The 19,029-nt window shown below is 42.3% G+C and overlaps 1 protein-coding gene across 5 annotated transcripts in view; it reads right to left on the bottom strand.

Annotated features, from left to right (window-relative positions):
• Nucleotides 1-18,373, bottom strand: part of LOC149163861 (uncharacterized) — a 69,481-nt gene extending 51,108 nt beyond the window's left edge. The window contains exons 1-2 of one of the 5 annotated variants that reach the window (XM_089431890.1): nucleotides 18,218-18,373; nucleotides 18,034-18,082 (exon numbers count right to left, since the gene is read on the bottom strand). The gene's annotated coding sequence lies outside the window, so the exon portion shown is untranslated. Of the gene's footprint in view, nucleotides 1-16,177; nucleotides 16,397-18,015; nucleotides 18,083-18,211 lie in introns of those variants that run through there. The other 4 variants (XM_089431888.1, XM_089431887.1, XM_089431886.1 and 1 more) reach the window with 4 other exon arrangements.
• Between the last annotated feature and the right edge of the window lie 656 nt (nucleotides 18,374-19,029).

Below are 19,029 nucleotides of genomic sequence, written 5' to 3'. Positions count from 1 at the left end.
TACCTTTAGGTTTAGGAGGCCCACCTTCAAACATACAATCATGACAAATGGATGAGGGACCACATGGCTGACTCAAGTGGCGAAGAAATGGCACAACAAGCTAGTTGGTGGCTGCAAGGGGTTGTTGGTTGCCGATTGAGGACCATCATGGAGAAAAAAAATTCCCCTGGGGATATCACCCACAAAATGGTTGGTAACAGACCCTATAGCTTGCCCTTGCAATTTGTCCCAAACTAACGTTGATTTTCAACTAGCCATAACTTCTCATCTGGGAGGAGTTTTGCTAAGCAAAATATACAGTTGGAAAGGTATCGACGAGCTCTCCGCAACTATGTTGTTTGTAGAATCTTTTGAGTATCATAAATTCATCAAAAACTTGAATAACTTCAAGTACCCATATCTTCATGCAATGAGATCTTGCAAAAGGTCCAGCGGTCATATTGCTTCACAAAAGGTCCTATTGCTTCTTTGATCATCAAGGACGGTCCTGCGGTTGTTGTCCTATATATCCCCTTTGACATCAATGACATCTTGTTGTCATCAATGAAAACACTATGTGCAACAATTTCCCCCTTTGTCATTGATGGCAACACCCCGAGACATTGATGGTCATTTATTGTCAAAGAAAATCAACAGCTCCTCGTACAAGTGAAGTGTTGCAATCTTTCACTGCTAAAATGTAATGCCTAGAATCTCTCCCTGTTACATCAATGTCCGGCAATCTATCCTCTTTACATCAATGTCTGCAATTTCTCCCCTTTGACATAATGGTAAAGGGTCACGGATATCAATAGAAAGTTGATAATCTGATGATCCTATATGAATACATGTGCCTAGATGACCTGTGCACCTGACTGAACCATGCTCCTTTCTAACATATAGTCTCCCCCTAAGACCATGTCGTCGCTGCCCGTTAGTGACTATTCCAGTTCTCCTCTTGAGATAATATTCCTTGTATTCTTGTGCCTATACTACCCATGAGATCATACTTCCATTGCTTGAATATGACTATTCCTATTCTCCCCCTGAGATTATTCTCTTTTCTCTATCTATAGGAACCTACTGTATGCCTGCATTCTTTTTACATCTAAGGTATCACCATCAAAACATAGTCCACATACTTCCTTCATACAGTAATTGCTTCTTCAAGTTTGATTTGATAAGTAATAATCTTGAAGAAGCTTTCTTCAAAGAATTAGATCTGAGAAATCAGACCTATTCGAGATCCTCCTTGACCTCTTCTCCATCTTTCAGCACTGATAGGAAATCTTCTTTGTTGTACCATCCAAAATTAAGTCTGCAATCTCATGCTATATAGCCTTCATTGTGACATATGTGGCATTCTACATCGGGCTTCAACACTTGCTAATATGTCTAAGGCAATCTCTTAATTTGGTCGATGTCTCCATCTAGGTACTTGATCATATCCTCTATAATTGACCATGTCATTGGTCCAGCAATCCTGCACTTTGTGTCCAAACTTTGTACATGAGAAACAATAACCAAGAAACTTACTTTAATACATGGGCAAAGAAGGAAATCTTGATCTTTTAAGAATGCTTCTAGGAGGAGTGATGTTTCCTTCTTATTCAACCCTTGCATGAGCCAAATTCTTGATTTCCAACAATCGTTCCATTATTTCTTGTGGATGCTTTGTGATGAACCTTGTTCATTGTCTTTCCTGCATCATTTCTATTTGTGTATCCTTTCTCTTCATTCAAATTCCTTGCATTCTGCTCTTTCCCATAATTGCTTTGAGAGTCATTAAAGTGAACATGCTTAGCCTAGTGTCTTCTTGCTTTGGATCTTCAAGTGAGTTGTTACTTGATGCGATTAAAGTCTAATCAATCTTCTTGTGATGTCTTTCATTTGATGAGCTTAGGGGACCATTGTTTTTGAATCCCTCACATTCTTGATAACCAAGACCTGTCTTGATAATAGGAGACCTCTGCATGCTGAGAATATAATCTAGGGATTCAATCCCCTTGTTGAACTTTAAATTAAGTTGCTCCAATTCTTCTCTTAAGAGGTTAACTTCCTCTTCCAAACTTTCACATATTTGTTTCTCCTCATTTAGTTGTTCTGACAGAAATTCCTTTGTCCTTTTTGTTTCTTCTAGTTCAACTTTGAGAGCAACAACAATGTCTTCATTTAGACTCTTGTCTTGAAGTTGTTGCATCAATTGACTTTCTCTTTTCCTGAGAATCCTTATTTCCTTTAATGTACTTTTAAGTTCTCCTTCAAGATCCACTTCTGCTTCGAGTTCTTCAACCTCAGTTATGAATAGTATTTCATTCCTTTCTTCATCGGTCGCGCTTGCATTGCTTTCACTATCACTTTGCTCCTTTGAGTAAAAGTTCTTTTTCTTTCTTGTTTGCTTCTTCTTTTGATACTTGGGTTTGAATTTCAATTCATCATCACTTTCATTCATCTTAGCATAAGGACATTTAGATGCATAATGACCAATTCTTCCACATTCAAAACATTTGAAAGGAAGCTTACCTTTAAACTTGTCGGTTCCTCTCTTGAGCTTTCAAACAAACTTGGCTTCTTCTTCATCAAAATTTGAGTCTTCTTGATCCTTTTTCTTTTTCTCTTCTTTTGCTGCCTTGAAAGTTGCTTCCTTGACTCCTAAATTGCATTCCTTGATTCTCAACTCATATGAGAAAAGAGTTCCATGGAGTTGATCTACTGTCATTTTGTCAACTTCTGTTAGTTCCTCAAGGGCTAAGACTTTAGGATTGAATCTTGATGGGAGTGATCTCAAAACTTTTCGAACAACATAACTATCAGAGACATCTTCACCAAGAGTTGACTAAATATGAAGCAATATCCTCATCATCTTCCATCTTCAAGCTTTCAAATTGTCCCCTAAGTTCTTGCAACCTAACTTCTTTAACTTTCTTATCCCCTTCATAATAAGTTTGAAGCTTATTCCATACCTCATGAGCTGACTTGCACTACATTACTTTGACAAATTCAGATTCTACCAAACCAGTTAAGATAGCATGCTTAGCTTGTGCATTATATGTGTAAACTGCCTTCTCTGCTGCATCTGTTGGAATAGCATTGGGGACTTTATATTCCATGTTCACAATTTCCCAAACTTCTGCTCCCAAAGAGATGAGATATGTCTCCATCCTTATCTTCCAGAATGCATAATTGGTTCATCAAACATAGCGAACTTTCCCACTGCTCTGGTAGTGGTCATTTCTTCTTGATCTTCGACCTTCTAGTAGTTAGTTGTTCTTGAAGGCACCTGCTCTGATTCCACTTGTTGGCCCAAAAATCACACTAAGAGGAGGGGGATGAATCAGTGTGAGGTCAATTTTACAATTTCTCAATCTCAATTAATCATATATTTATTTAGCGATGATCATAAATATTATATTTATCATCACATAATCAGCATAACTAGAAACAACACAAGGAGACAAATTTTTAGGTGGAAACCCAAATGGGAGAAAACCACCAACTCTTCTTCAGCTCAGTCTTCAATTCTTTACATAAATTTGTTGGCCTCAACCTACAGGAGGCAACTACCCCCAAAATATGCAAGCTGCCACTTGCGGAAGGCTACAACCTGATTAAGGCACCAACCTCGAAGATACAAACAGTTGCTCACTGTAGGTTACAACCCAATTGAGGCTCCAACCTCAAGAATGAATACACCCTGATTGAGGCTCAAACCTAATTGAAGCTCCAACCTCCTTCTTTAACTTCCTTGTGGGCATCTATTTCATCTCATTTTCAAACTAGATTCACTATCATCATATATCACTATATCTTCATATAAAGGGATTGTCACAAATTGTAATCATAACCTATTGCCATAAACATTGCCACTGTACTAATCATTATCTGCCACATAACCTGCAACCACTATACTGCCATACAACCTACAACCATTGTACTGCTATTCAACTTGCACAAAAATGGTCATATCAATCACTCTTGTTGGTTGTCATATTGTTGCCCATTTTCTGCATCGATCTGGTCATTCAAACCCTTCATCGAAACCTATTTACTTCATGTATCTAAAACACCTGCAACATGCTCATAAACCTTCAAAATAAACATAAGAGGTTTTGACCATCAAATATGATTCAAAACAACATCAAACCCCTCTGGTTACATTTATCTCTGAACTGCGACTGTCCAGCTTCTTCTGGATCTCAATTTGGACAAATATTGCTCCCAACGCTCATAAATAACCATATACAACTATGTATTTACTGATGTTTGGAGATGTCTGTAGTGAATATTTAAAGAATGATGTCCCGGAAATGTATCCATGGTTGTCATTTTTAGGTCTACTGTAATATCCCCTTTCAGGGATATCCCTCAAACCCAAGCAAACTCCAACCAGAAAAGCACACAAGTGGTATAGTGGTCGGGAAGCTCAACGTGATAAAAATAACAGCAGTGCAACATACAATAATGTATACATAGAATATAAGTAGATACTCAAGAAATGCAGAGCGAAATGCTAAGCCATTTTATTATATTGAGTAATGGACAGAGTAGAAGAGGTGATCAGAAAAATATCACCTCGAATTGCACAAGGCAAGTGAAGAAATACACTTAGAACGGTAAAGAAATGGCCCCTCTCTAAACTGCGTCCAAGCTGCCGAAGAACTGTTGTGTTGCTGCTATTGCTAGAATCAAGTGAGGATTTGGGCTGCTCCCCTCATCAGAAAATGCTGAAACTTTGGAATCAACGTCTGTTCAATAAACCTAGAAAAACCCAGAAAGATTTTCTGAAATAGCTGACCCCCGAAAATCACCCCCTTGGAGATCTGCGTTGTCCCTCAATGCTCTGCGCTGCCACTGAAGAAAATCCCCAAGAACTTTGCCCGAGACTCTGCCAAAATCCTCCAATATGCAAGGGCGGATCCCTTACTCAATCTCCCAGCTCAAATCCTCCACAAACCCCAATCCGGAACTTCCTACCAAAAGGAACTACGTCTTCCTCCCTCAAGACTGCACAGTCATCACAATGCCTAGTTCCTCCTCAACTCCAAAATCGATCCTCCTGCAAAAGACTGATGAAACTACCTTGCCCGAGCAGGCACTCGAAGTCCCCCGGGCTAAGGGTGCGATCTCCGAATGGAGACACTCGATGCACTAAACAGTGCTGCAGACAGGCTAAACAGCCAGTGTGCTCTATGACTAGCTCAAATGCAACATAATCGAATGCCAAAATGAGGAGGCTCCTCTCTACTTTATAGCATTAGCCTTTCTCAAAACCCTAAGGCCCACCTCCTCCAACGTAGCCATCTCTTGCCACGTGCTCCTCTCCATCTGCGCAGTCCCTCCAAGTGTCTGCATGGGACCCTTCTCTACGTAATCCTATGCCCCCCCTTGGCTCCACTTTAAGTCACAACATTGTGCTACTAGGGAGTGACTTTATTCTAAAAGTGAGTTATGTCCCCCTTTCCTCACCTTTTTATTTATAAATAACTATAGAAGGCAAAATTGAGCAAAATTGAATATTCTAATTAGCCATGGCTAATTAGGAATATTACAGTCTCCCCCGCAAAATGTTGCTTGTCCTCAAGCAACTAAAGTGATGGATGCTGCAAAATTTTCTCACTCTCCCAAGTGGCATCCTCATTCGGTAAATTCTTCCACCTCACCAAGAATTCCCGGACCGTCCTGCTCCGCAACTGCCTCTCCCTGGTATCAATAATAGCCTCTGGCTGCAACACCAAATGCCCCTCATCATCTGTGGGTGGTAGCTCATCTGTCACTGTCACCTGCTACCCCAATGCCTTCTTCAGGCATGATACATGAAAAACGTTATGAATCTTGCTGCTTTGGGGCAGCTCCAACTCATACGCAACCTATCCAATCCTGCGTATCACCTTGTATGGCCCATAAAAGTGGGGCTTGAACTTTTCAGCCCCCTTCTGCTTTAGTGACGACTGTCGGTATGGCTGTAATCGTAGGTAGACCAAGTCCCCTACCTCAAACTCTCTCGACCCAACCCCTATCAGCATATAGCTTCTGTTGGTTCTGCGCTGTAGCCATATTGTCCTTGAGAGCTCGGAGAATATCCTAACTCTCTTGGATCCAAATCTTAGCTCTCGGAGCCTTGCTATCACCAAACATCACGTCAGCAGAAGATAAAGGATGGTATCCATACAAAGCATAGAATGGCGACATACCAATGGACATGTGATGTGTAGTGTTGTAGTAGTACTCCCTCAGATGCAGCCACTTCAACCATGCTTGTTGCTGCCCACTGAAATAGTTACGCAAGTAGCCCTCCAGCAACTTGTTAACTATCTCTGTCTGTCCGTCCGTCTGTGGGTGATAACTGGTACTCAGTGTCAACTCCGTCCCCACCAACCGGAAAAGCTCCTGCCAAAACCCGCCCATGAAACGGCTATACTTGTCACTGACGATGGTCTTAGGAAGACCATGTAGCCTGAAGACCTCTCTGAAGAACAGCTCGGCCACCTGCGCTACTATGTAGTGTGCGGATATGGAGAAAAAATGTGCATACTTTGTCAGTCGATCAACGACGACAAGGATACAATCCTTGCCCTGTACCATGGGCAACCTTGTGATGAAGTCCATCGAAATACACTCCCATTTCCCCTTCGGAATGGGAAGAGGCTGCAATAATCCTGCGGGATGGCTCATCTCCCTCTTGTTCCTCTGGCAAACATCGCACTCCTGGATATGCTGGAGTATGTCCTCCTTGAGGCCCTTCCATGAGAACCTCTCTCTAATGGCCCTATAGGTTTTGGTAAACCCCTGATGGTCGGCCAATGGTGAATCATGTGATGCCCGAAGTATCTTCTTCTTGAGCTGAGATCCCTCAGTCAAGAAGATCTGGTCCCTGTAGTAGATGATCTCATCGACCACCCTGTACCTATCATCTGCCACCTGCCCATCCAAAACCTCACATGCAATCTGTCCTTGGAGTACTCTACTAAGAGTCGAGCCCTCCAGTCTGTGTCCAAGCTCATAAGAGACAACATGGCTGGTCTACGTGAAAGGGCATCTGCTACCACGTTGTTCTTACCCTTGACATACTCAATGTCAAAGTCATATGCTTGGGATCTTACTAATCCACTTCTGTTGCCTCTCCTGTAGCTGTTTCTGCTCCAAAAAGAACCTGAGGCTGTTGTGATCCATCCTCACCCTGAATCTGTTACCCACTAAATACTGTCAGAATTTGGCCAACGCATGCATGATGGCCAGCATCTCCTTGTCGTATATAGAATACAACCTCTCATGCGAAAGGAGCTTCTGGCTCTCAAAGGCTATAGGGTGACCTCCCTGCATCAACACTGCACCAATCCCCTCTCCCGACGCATCACACTCCAAAACAAATGGCTGCGTAAAATCCGGCAATGTAAGCACTGGGCAGCTGCTCATAACCTCCTTGAGCCTGTCAAAGGCTCACTGCGCTGTATCCAACCAACTGAATGCCCCCTTCCTCGTCAGATCTGTCAGGGGTGCAGCAAGCTGTGAGAAACTCTTGACGAACTTCCAGTAGTAAGTACAAATGCCAATGAATCCCCGAAGTTCTATCACGTTCCTCGGCTCCGGCCAATCTCTGATGGCCCTGATCTTCTCCTCGTGGACTCTCACTCCGTCCACCCCTATGATGTGTCCCAAGTACAACATCTCCGTCAACCCAAACTCACACTTGGAGAGCTTGGCATAGAACTGCTGCTCCTCCAAGATGCGCAACACTGTCTCAATGTGCTGGAGATGCTCCTCCCAAGTCCTGCTGTAAATGAGGATATCATCAAAGAATACCAACACAAACTTCCTCAAGTGACTGCGGAAGATGTGATTCATGCAGGACTGGAATGTAGCTGGGGCATTGGTTAGCCCAAAGGGCATCACCAAAAACTCAAAGTGCCCATAGTGACACCTGAAGGCGGTCTTGGGAATGTCCTGCTCCCTCACGCGAATCTGATGGTACCCAGATCTCAAATCAATCTTTGAGAAGAACTGTGCTCCTCTCAACTCATCGATCCTGGGTATGGGGTACCTGTTCTTCAGTGTCTTCTTGTTCAGGGCCCTGTAGTCAATGCACATCCTCAATGTGTCGTCCTTCTTCTTCACCAACACCACGGAAGAAGCAAAAGGACTCGTGCTCAGCCAAATGTGCCCAAGAGCCAGCAACTCCTGAATGGCCCGCTCAATCTCATCCCGATAGGCCTTGGGATGCCTATAGGGGGTAGTAATCACTGCCTGTATGCCCTGCTCAAGCTCAATGGTGTGCTCAAACCCCCAATCCAGTGGCTGTCCCGGCGGAATCTCCCCAAACACTATGGCATACTGGTCAAGGATGGACTGTATCTCTGGATGTACCGTCTGCCCTGTAGTCCCTGCCTCGGATGCACGCAGCTCCACTGCCCACTCTACGTCTCCCTTCCAGAAGACTGCCTCCATACGGAGCCGAAACAGTTTGAGGTGGATATGTGTGTTATCCCCGTATCTTCTCATGCCTCCCTGTCTTCTCATCATCCCACTCCATCTCTAGGGTCTTCCAATCTGTCGTGACCTTCCCTAGAGTGATAAGCCACTGAACACCCAGTATCATGTTGGTGTCCGGAATATCGACCACGAAAAAATGGTCAGTCAGTGTGTAGGTGCCCATCGTCACTGATAACTCTGGGACATAACGAGCACACACCATGGTCTGATCTCCTGGGACCAAAACTGAAAATCCATCGAAGCTCTCTATCTGTATACCTCTCCGCTCAACCATCTGTGCATCGATGAAGTTGTGGGTTGCCCCACTGTCAACCAAAACCGATACTCGCTGGCCACGTACTGTCCCCCCTACGTCAAATACTTGGGGACTCCTCGCAACGCTGCAAGGGCCCCTCCGGTAGGTGCAAAAGTTGCACCACCTGCTGCTGGCGGTGGAGGTGGCGAAGGACCCTGCACGGCATGACTATCTCCTGCCTCCACATCAACCTCCTCATCCTCTTCCCCGCTGCTCTCGGAGAAGGCCTCAATAAAATGTGCTTTGCCAGCAGCACATCTATGTCCCGGTGCCCACAGCTCCTGACAGGTAAAGCACAGCCGCTTCTTCAGCTCCCTCCTAGCATCATCGTCAATCTGTGCTCGTCCTGGATTCCCCTTTGGAGGCAGAATCCTCACATCCTTCCCCTTAGGCTGGAAAGTCTGTCTCTGGGGGTAAGGTGTCCGGGTCCTGGGTAAGACATCCTGTAAGTCCCGGGTCCTGCTAATAGCATCCTGGAGTGTGGCTGGTCTAGTGGATCGGACTAAACCCCGAAGTGGCTCTGCTAACCCCTCAACATACATGTAGATCCTCCGTGCCGCGGATAGATCTGGCACCATCACTGAAACCCTCAAGAAATCTGCAATGTAGGTCTCTGGGCTCCCAGTCTGTTTGAGCCTCGTCAGCTCAACAAAGTGTTGCTCTGGATCCCTCCGGTCAAACCTCTCTATCAATCTCCTGGTGAACTCGGCATATGTCGTCACTGTGGAGTGTCCGAGTGTAACCATCCCATGGAACCACCAATCCTGGGCCTCACCATCCAAATGTAATGTCGCCACCTTGATGGCCTCTGTCTCCGACATCTGGTTAAGCTGGAAATAGATGTCCAGCTTCTCCACCCAAGACTTTGTCGAACTGTTTGATGAACCATCAAACGTAGGCAAGTGGAATCTACTAGCTGCGCGGTGGGTGTCACCATCATGATAATGCGGTATCCTCTGTGATGGTCGCGGGGTCTACTATCCCGTTGGAGCTGAACAAAGTCTCTGAATGAGAGAGCATCCCTGAACTCCTACCCATAGGCCTGGTACTCTGCAAAATAATCGCCCATATGACCGGGCTTTGCCTCCTGCTGGGCTCTGGCCCCCGTGTCTGCTCCTAAGAAAGTGGGCATGGTAGAGCGTGTAGGTGCATGTGAGGCCATCTACGGAGTAGTATCACGCTGAGCGGCACCCTGCTCTGGCAAATGGTGGGATGTACCCAATCCCTCACCAACCTGGAAAACCCATGGGTTCTCACGCTGTCTAGCCTCCACTGTAATGAATCTCTGCCCCATCACCTCGATCTGCCTCGACAGATCCTGCACTGATTTGAGGAGCATGTCCGCAAATCTCTTTCCGTCCTCATCTGCTATAGGATCCTCCTGCTCTGCGTCCACCACAAGCTCCTCCTGTTCTGTGTTCACCACTGGCTCCTCCTGTTCTATGTCCACCACCCGAACACAGTCTCCCTCGCCGTAGGTGTTCTCCAACCTACGCTCAATGTCTCTGTATTTCCTACCTCTGTAACAGATGTAGGGCTTCTCCCTCGGTGTCATAGACTGCTAGTGCCACAGGCTGAGCCAGATCTATGCTCTGATACCACTGTAATATCCCCTTTCAAGGATATCCCTCAAACCCAAGCAAACTCCAACCAGAAAAACACACAAGTGGTATAGTGGCTGGGAAGCTCAACGTGATAAAAATAATAGCAGTGCAACATACAATAATGTATACATAGAATATAAGCAGATACTCAAGAAATACAGAGAGAAATGCTAAGCCATTTTATTATACTGAGTAATGGACAGAGTACAAGAGGTGATCAGAAAGATAGCACCTCGACTTGCACAAGGCAAGTGAAGAAATACACTCAGAACGGTAAAGAAATAGCCCCTCTCTGAACTACGTCCAAGCTGCCGGAGAATTGTTGTGTTGCTGTTACTGCTAGAATCAAATGAGGATTTGGGGCTGCTCCCCTCCTCAGAAAATGATGAAACTTTGGAATCAGCCTCTGCTCAATAAACCCAGAAAAACCCAGATAGCTTTTCTGAAATAGCTGACCCCCGAAAATCACCCCCTTGGGGATCTGCGCTGTCCCTCAATGCTCTGCGCTGCCACTGAAGAAAATCCCCAAGAACTCTGCCCGAGACTTTGCCAAAATCCTCCAATATGCAAGGGTGAATCCCTTACTCAATCTCCCAGCTCAAATCCTCCACAAACCCCAATCTGGAACTTCCTACCAAAAGGAACTGCGTCTTCCTCCCTCAAGACTGTGCAGTCATCACAATGCCCAGTTCCTCCTCAACTCCAAAATCGATCCTCCTGCAAAAGACTAATGAAACTACCTTGCCCGAGAAGGCACTCGAAGTCCCCGGGGCTAAGGGTGAGATCTTCGAATGGAGACACTCGATGCACTAAACAGTGTTGCAGACAAGCTAAATAGCCAGCATGCTCTAAGTCGAAGTGACTAGCTCAAATGCAACATAATCGAATGCCAAAATGAGGAGGCTCCTCTCTCCTTTATAGCATTGGCATTTCTCAAAACCCTAAGGCCCACCTCCTCCAACGTAGCCATCTCTTGCCACGTGCTCCTCTCCATCTGCGCAGTCCCTCCAAGTGTCTGTGTGGGCCCCTTCTCTACGTAATCCTCTGGCCCCCCTTGGCTCCCCTTTAAGTCACAACGTTGTGCTACTAGGGAGTGACTTTATTCTAAAAGTGAGTTATGTCCCCCTTTCCTCACCTTTTTATTTATAAATAATTATAGAAGGCAAAATTGAGCAAAATCGAATATTCTAATTAGCATGGCTAATTAGGAATATTACATCTACGTTTCGAGTCACAAACAGGACTCATCATCAGGGCGAGATTGACGAGAGAAGAGAGAGGAAGATAAATAAGTCCGCAGCTCTTCTCTCAATTTTTGGTCTTTTCAAATAAACGACACTCGTTCCAAGTATCCCTTCCGTGTAGGGTCACTACAGATGTTTGGTATGTTTTGAGTCACAAACAAGACTCATCATCAGGACAAGAATGACGTGAGAGGAGAGAGGAAGATAAATAAGTCTACAGCTCTTCTCTAAATTTTAATTCTAGTCTTTTCGAGTAAATGACACTCGTTCCAAATATCCCTCCCATACAGGGTCACTACTGATGTCTGGTACATTTTGAGTCACAAACCGGACTCATCATCAGGACGAGAATGACGAGAGAAGAGAGAGGAAGATAAATAAGTCTGTAGCTCTTCTCTCAACTTTAATTCTGGTCTTTTCTAGTAAACGACACGCGTTCCAAGTATCCCTTCCTTACAAGGTCACTACTGATGTTTGGTATTTAATTAAATGTTCTATAAAAGGAACACTTCTGAGCGCCCTTATATGGAATTGCCAAATTCTACAAATCATTCTACAAAATGGCAATAAAATAAAATTAAAAAACAATCAGACTTGTTCACTACCAAGGGTCAAACCTGTGACCACCGGTGCCCACACTGCATTCAATACTAATTGCTCTATTTTATGTTGCTTGTTATACGATATTCAAAAATCAATTTTGATGTGGACGCCAAGAGGTGACGACCCAACATGGTGGCCAATCATAGTGTGTCTACCCTAGCAACCTTCGTGGCCTCGTGCTACTATAACGTCTACATCGTGGCAGTTTTACCCTTCTAATATCTCGTGGCTTTGTAGGGGAATACTTGTGTTGGCCTCACCCTACAGGGTCACCGTGGCCACCGTAAACTCTCCACTATGGTGGCCTCATTCTACAGGGTCACCATAGCTTCTATGGCAATACATCGAGATACTTACATATTGTGTGATGCCTATAACAATTCATCCAAATGGAACCTCTGCAACAAAAATTTAACCACCGCATGTAGCAATTCATTTGAATGGAACCACCGCATGTAGCAATTCATTTGAATGGAACCACCACAACCAAAAAATAATTTAACCACAGCCTATAACAATTCGTCTGAATTGAACCTCTACAACCAAAAAAAAATTAACCACTGCATGTAACAATTTGACCAAATCGAACCTCAGAGCATAAGCCAGAAGATTGATTTCATTTGTAGTTTCATAGTTACACTGGAGTTCCAGCATATGTATATATATACACCACAAGTGGACCTACGGTCACAAAGCCAACCATTGGACTTGGTGCTTAATCCTAAGCTTTAACCAATTATATAACTAGGCCAACGTTCCCATACAATTGACTCATATGACCTAGAGCTTAGGGTCTTTGGTCGATCCATTGATGACATCATCATGTCAATGATCCATGCGCCAGCCCGAGAGGGGCACCACGTGTCACCTAGTTTCAACCTTATTGTCAATCTGAAATGCCATTGGTCACTACCACGTGGCAGCCCCTAGTGGCGCCATGTTAGTGCGCTAACGTCAACAAGCTCCAAATCATCATGCAATAAAATGTAGCCACGTGTTGACACTTGACTGATTCTGATAATCGGCTAAACATCATGCTACTTTGCCTTCATCTGACTGTTGACTTGTTGGAGGCACCATTGATCTACTCTGAACACGCATGCCCTTTAACAGCATTAAATAGTGCGCATCTTTGTGCAATCTCAGCCATTGATTTGTTCTGTCTACGGTGGATGTGCCCAAAACTTGCCCTCTATTTAATCTTTTAATAATTTGGCTTTGGCCCTATAATTTGCCATTGCAATTTGTCCCAAACTAGGGTTGATTTTCAACTGGCAATAACTTCTCATACCGGGAGGAGTTTTCTTTAGTAGAATATATTGTTGGAAAGGAATTGACAAGCTCTACGCAACCATGTTATTTGTAGAATCTTATTCAAAGCAGATTGGTAAGTGGTAAACCATAAACCACCAGTTTCCATGGAATATGTTTTGTGGTCAACCAAAAAAACCACCACCTAAAGAATTCAAAGCCCCAGCTCGGATCCTTTCTAAAATTATAACTATTGAAAACTTCGTAGGGCACTGGTTGGCAAAATGCCCTAGCTGGTGATAAGCAAAGCATTTCACTTTGCTAGCATTGAACTTCTTTTTATTGCCCTTCGAGGTAGCTCCTTCAGTGGAGCCTTTATTGGCATTTCCCTTGCCCTTAGAGGTTAGGGCCAAGTTCTCTTCCTCCTCACCCTTCTTTTGGTCTCCACGCTGAGACCCTTCTTGGATCTCCTCCTATGTGAAATCATCCCACAACCTTTCCCAAGTGGGAAGATGCTCTCATCCCACGATGCATTTTACAAATACATCCCACTGCTTTGTAAAGCCATTCAAGGCTATATGCACCAATTCAGATTCAGGGACTATCTCCCCTACAGCTGCCATCTCATCTCACACCTGTGTGAGCCTAGTAAGGTAGGAAGCCATGTTCTCTCCTTGGACATCTTGGTGTCATAGAGCTTATCCTTTAGCACCATCTTCCAGTTCTGGTTATCACTCTGGCACAGTTTAGCGAGTGCAACCCACATTTCTTTGGTAGTATTTTTCTCAGAAAGATGGGGAATCAGGTGATCTTTCACCCCGTCCAAGATGATCCTCTGTGCCCTTGCTTCTTTCACCTCATGGAGATCTAGGGCAACAAGATTTGACACTACAACCACTATGGAGTTAGCAAAGCTCCACAACTTGTTCTCCTTGAGAACAGTTGTGATCCGAACTTTCCACTAAAGATAGTTTGAGGCTCCTTCTAACTTGTCTTCATACTTGACACTAGTTTCCATGGTAAATCAAACCCTTGAATAATTATTTGCTAAAAACCCTAGAAAGACCACGAACCCCTTTGAGCTTGAACCTATGCAATGCTTGAATTTCTTTCAAAGGCTTTGCTCTAATACCATGTTAGTTTCTCTAAGCCCAGCCAAACGATTAATATGCCAATAAATTTTTATACCCAAAAATTTATTTTTACTGAAAACCCTGAAGAAGAAAAAAAGATTTGAAATCTATGCACAATTAACACAGTTGAGCTTCTAACAAATTATGCACAACAAAAACAAGAAATCCAAGCACATAAACTTTTACACAACTTTTACCCTAGAAAACCCCAATGTGGGGAAAAACCAGCAAAGAGAGATTTTATTAGGCTTCAAAGAAAATACTCAGGAAATAATTATAGCAATAGATCCAAAGAATGTACAGCCAAGAACAACCAAATTACAGCCTCTCTCCAGTAGAGTATAGCCCCTTTCTTCAATAGATCTTAGCCCAAGGTTCGGCCTCTCCTCCAATAGGAAACTCGGCTCCAATACTCAGCCTCTCTCTCCTACAAACACGGCCTAGGGTTTGGCCCCTCTCTCGTTGCTTACGCCTAGGCTATGACCCCTTCTCTCAACTACTCGACCTTCCTTCTTCTCACCCAAATCAGCCCTCTTCTTTCTCACTCGATGTGATCTCTAATGTGTCCTTCACCCACTCATTCCAACAATTTATAATTTCTCTCATAACCCTATTTCCTCCTTGAGATCTTCAAAGAAAAGATCAAAGGCCAAAATTTGATCTTATCACTTTCTTTGATTTTGTCAAATGGAAATATTAATTTCCAAAGTTATAAACTTTAGAAATCTGAGTTACAAAGCCAATAATAACTAATTAAATTAATTATCATGTTTTTCCTAAGTTTGGACTTAGGAAGAATTAAAAAATGTCGAAATAAGTAAATTTTCAAGATATCTTCTGCATGCCTGGACACAAGGCCTATGCAGAGACACCTATTCAAGCTACAATTTTAACAAGCTATCCAAGGTATAATTCTCAACAAGATTAGTATATACTGAAACTTTGTGAAGGTAAATCCAACAGTGCAAACACTAACTATATGCGTAATTCAAAATATAAATAAAAAGAACCGAACTCTACATAAAACCTACAATCTGGAAATTGAGACAATAGGGACAAACTCCAATCAACAATCACATAATATTCTGATACTCAAAAATTACAGCAGTTGTTAGCACACAGACTGCCATAAACTAGCTGTCACGATGATAAAGAAAGGCACCCAAATTCACTAAAAAATCAATGTGTCCTCTTCTCATTTTATAAGGTGAGGAAAAGGAGGTTACAAGGTGGCCACAAATGGCCTCAAGGAATGTACCCTCATGGGTAATTAATGCCCACAAACTACTATGCCTTTAAGGAGTAAAGGTGATCAAGGAGGACGGCACCAAACATTGAATGAGTATTAAGGAGAGGTATGCACCTCTTAGTATTGAATACACACATGGAGAAGTGTACCCCACCTACAGGTAATTCTTGCCATCAAAGCACTCGTATTATAATGTAAGCACCAGCATGTACAACACTCCATTACTCTAGCATCAAAGCGCCCACCTAGGCTAGTGAACCCTACCTACTAAATGCACAGCAACTACTACAAACAAAAAATAGAGAATGAAGATGGACAAAAAACCAACTCACTCTCGTGAGGAACACTAGTGTGCATCCTCCTTTGCCAATGCAGCACTACTCGCCATGATTAAAAGTGAACTTCTATTGTTGATCGCACAGAGTGAAGGTGAACAGCTTCAAGCAATAGGTAGTCTAACACTCCCCTCTTTGTGAGGAAGGTGTTCTCCAATAACCTCAGCTTCTCCCTCAGTATCTCAAACTTCCCCTTAGATAGGGAGTTTTGTCAACATATTCGACACTTTTAAATCTGTTAAAAAGTAGCCCAACACTAAAAGTCCCTTCTGAAGTCAGCCTCTCAGCAAACTGTATCAGATATCAATATGCTTGAAGCAATCATGAAAAACTGGATTCTCAAAGAACCCAACGCAACTTTGATTATCATAGTAAACAACAATGGGCTCCAACAACTGATCGGTCAATTCGATAATCAACTTGCAAAACTAGATAGCTTCACAACAAGCAGATGAAGATGCCATATATTTTGTTTGCATAAACTAGGAGCAATTGCAGCCTACATCCTGTTGAACCAGAAAATCATCCAGTTTTAGCTTTCAATGAGAGAGCCTCTTTCATTATAAATGAAACTCCAACCAAGGCAAGAAATCATCAGTGCCATTCGGAATCCATTCTTCTTCCTCAGCACCTTCTTGTCCTCTAGACTTAATGTCCAAGTCTGAAAGCTATTCTAGGGTGTCTTTATAGATCAGCATGATCCTGAGCAGTAACCATTGTTCTATATCCGCTGTGGTTCTTTGGGGCAAGCTTAGTCTTGATTTGTACCAGAAATATTCAATTGTATCTGAGTAATGAAAATAGGATTTGTGTAAAACATGGCAAAATACTTGCTAGAGTATATGACACATTCCGTCAAAAACTCCATGGTTGAAATCAAGTCCCTCCATAGTTCCAGGCTCGTGACCGTATTGGACATTACAGGTCTTCCACATTCCACAGCTTAACTCTGCAGATCTTCCAACTGCAACTTACTTCCAGTCAATTCAAATTGAAATTTACTCGCAACACTCTTTGGAACACTTATTTTCACCGATGTTCCTGCATCAGAATCTCTCTTGGAAAGAAGTCTAGATGTTGTAATTTTCAAATCATATGTCTTCATAAGGGCATCCCAACCATCCTTTGATGTTTTTGCATATGAAATTTGCAGTAGTTGTGTGTCCCCCAAACTTAGGACTGCACTAGCTAAAAATTTTGAATCCCGTGCTTCCACTACTGTCAATTCGGAGTGAATAACGATCACGCCATCAACATGTCCCTCAAGATCCCTATCTATCTATTCATTTCAACTTGAGATTCCAAAGATGTAAACCTTCCCAACCAAACTTTTTCACTTTTGACGATGGGTTATGCTGCCTCGCCATTTTCACTCTATTACACAAACACCCCACTTCCAGGGTTTAGGGACAACCACCGAAGACCTCTATTTCAGATAAAACTTGGGTTATGCACCACGTTCACAAAAAAAACACTGAATATGCATCAAATGTTCAGACAATACACTACTCCTAAGAGTTTATCTCATCCAAGATTTAGCGGCCTAGTTCCAACTACAGTTCTAAACAGCAATCTCTTACAATCTCTCTCTAGGGCTTTGTTAAAAACTTCGTGGACACACCATCTGATCATATGTGGAACGATTTAGAACCCTGCCAGAGAAATTTCATCGTTATCCTCAAAGCTCTTCTAAATACTGGTAGAACATCGACGTCTACAGGAATGGACTAGTTATATAAGAATAAATTTTAATCTAATCATAACATTCTATTTCCAGAGCGCTAAGACATGAGTTTATCAAACGTAGATAATACAAGACAATAAGACCGCTCTACCTGTTGGTTTCAATATACCTTCAACGACCTGGTCTGTTTCCAGTTCGAAATCTGCCTTGAAACTGATCTGTACATAAGATGTGTAAATTGTGTAAATTTTAAAATACAATTCTGAAATTATTGAAATGTATTTGTGATTTTTCTAACAGCATGATATTTCCTGACATCATCAATTTCGCAGAGTCTGGAATCATACTTTTACCCCTGGGATTTTCTAAATAGGTTTGCATTCGAATTTTCCTTCCGATTGTAGTGATGTCTATTCTCTACTCCACCTTCGACGGCCATATATCTCGAATCCCGTCAACGCCTGTTTTCTGTTCGTCTGCCTCCGAAAAGTTTTTGATGTACCAAATAAATAAATAATTGCAATTTTACTAATAATTATTATGAGATGCTTGCCCAACACGATTAGGTGTGTATTACGCAATTCACATTAAGTTTGGCATAGCAATTTTGTTTTGACCATGTATTAGCTTAACCCAAAAAAAAAAAATTATTTCTAATTTTATTTGATGATTCAATTTTTGTTATTTTTATTATTATTAAATGTATTTATTTGTAAGGTGATTGAGGTTTTATGTTTTTTATTATTAAATGTATTTATTTGTAAGGTGATGGAGGTTTTATTATGAGCATTTTAGTAAGTAATTTCCATTATGTGAGTTATTAATTTTTTGTTTTTAATTTTATTTTATTTTTAATTTAATTTTTAACTTTTATTTTCCAAATGATAAACAAGTAATGGAAATTAGTGAACTTTATAATCTAAATTAAAAACATGACTCATTATTATATTAAAAACATATTTTAATAAATTTAATTATAAACAATATATATATTAATAATAATAATATATATATATAATAGTAAACTTGGTAGTTAACGAGGTGGAAGAGTTGCCCGGAAAGTTATGGAAATTCCGGTCATATTTAGAGAAAATCCAGCAAGGATTTTTGTAAATCCAAGTTATAGTTGTTAAACTTCAAAATTGTAGGTGTCTTAGATGTTTTT

This window comes from Pinus tabuliformis, chromosome 5_1, assembly GCF_031772625.1.
Source record: "Pinus tabuliformis cultivar Carrire ecotype Pingquan chromosome 5_1, CPIR1, whole genome shotgun sequence".
NCBI lineage: Eukaryota > Viridiplantae > Streptophyta > Pinopsida > Pinales > Pinaceae > Pinus > Pinus tabuliformis.
This window is presented reverse-complemented; position numbering and strand designations above follow the sequence as displayed.